This window comes from Arachis ipaensis, chromosome B02, assembly GCF_000816755.2.
Source record: "Arachis ipaensis cultivar K30076 chromosome B02, Araip1.1, whole genome shotgun sequence".
Classification (NCBI taxonomy): domain Eukaryota; kingdom Viridiplantae; phylum Streptophyta; class Magnoliopsida; order Fabales; family Fabaceae; genus Arachis; species Arachis ipaensis.
In genome coordinates, this window is record NC_029786.2 from 22,300,551 (window position 1) to 22,301,520 (window position 970).

The window sequence follows — 970 nt, forward strand, 5'->3', positions numbered from 1 at the left end:
AGTGGATCCCAGTAAGATAGACTCGGTACTAAACTGGGAAAGACCGACGTCAGTCAAAGAAATAAGGAGTTTTTTTAGGATTGGCGGGCTACTATAGAAGGTTCATAAGAGGGTTTTCTCAACTAGCCCTGCCGTTAACCCGTTTAACCATGAAGGATACCCCGTTTGCTTGGACGCCAGACTGCGAAAGAAGCTTCCAAGAGTTAAAGTGTCGCTTGACATCCGCCCCAGTACTAGCCTTACCTAACCCCGACATGGCCTTCGAAGTTTACTGTGACGCCTCAGGACAAGGATTGGGTTGCGTACTAATGCAATGCAAAAAGGTAGTGGCGTATGCATCAAGACAACTGAAGACCCACGAAGCCAACTATCCAACTCACGACCTCGAACTAGCCGCGATAGTATTTGCCCTGAAGACATGGAGGCATCATTTGTACGGAGTTAGGGTTTCAAGTATTCTCCGATCATAAGAGCTTAAAGTACCTGTTCGACCAGAAGGAACTCAACATGCGACAAAGGAGGTGGATGGAGTTTCTTAAAGATTATGACTTTGTTCTAAATTACCACCCAGGAAAGGCTAACTTGGTGGCTGACGCTCTGAGTCGGAAGGTACTCAAGGCATCATGGCTGATGATAAAAGAGGCAGAGTTGATAAGGAATTTCAGAGACATGAACTTACAAGTCACCCTCGCTCCAAAAAGCATACGTATGAACCACCTAACAGTGGCAAGTCAATTCAAAGAACAAATAACTAAGGCACAGAGTTCCGATCCCAACTTTCAAGAAACCCTGCACCTTGTCAAAGAAGGAAGATTGAAGGGCTTCACCGAAGGAGAGGACAAGGTATGGAGATACCAAGGTCGAATCTGTGTCCCAAGGGAAGGAGACCTTCAAAGCAAGATTGCGGAAGAAGCCCACAGAGGAGATTTTACCATTCATCCTGGCATGACGAAGATGTACCATGATTTGA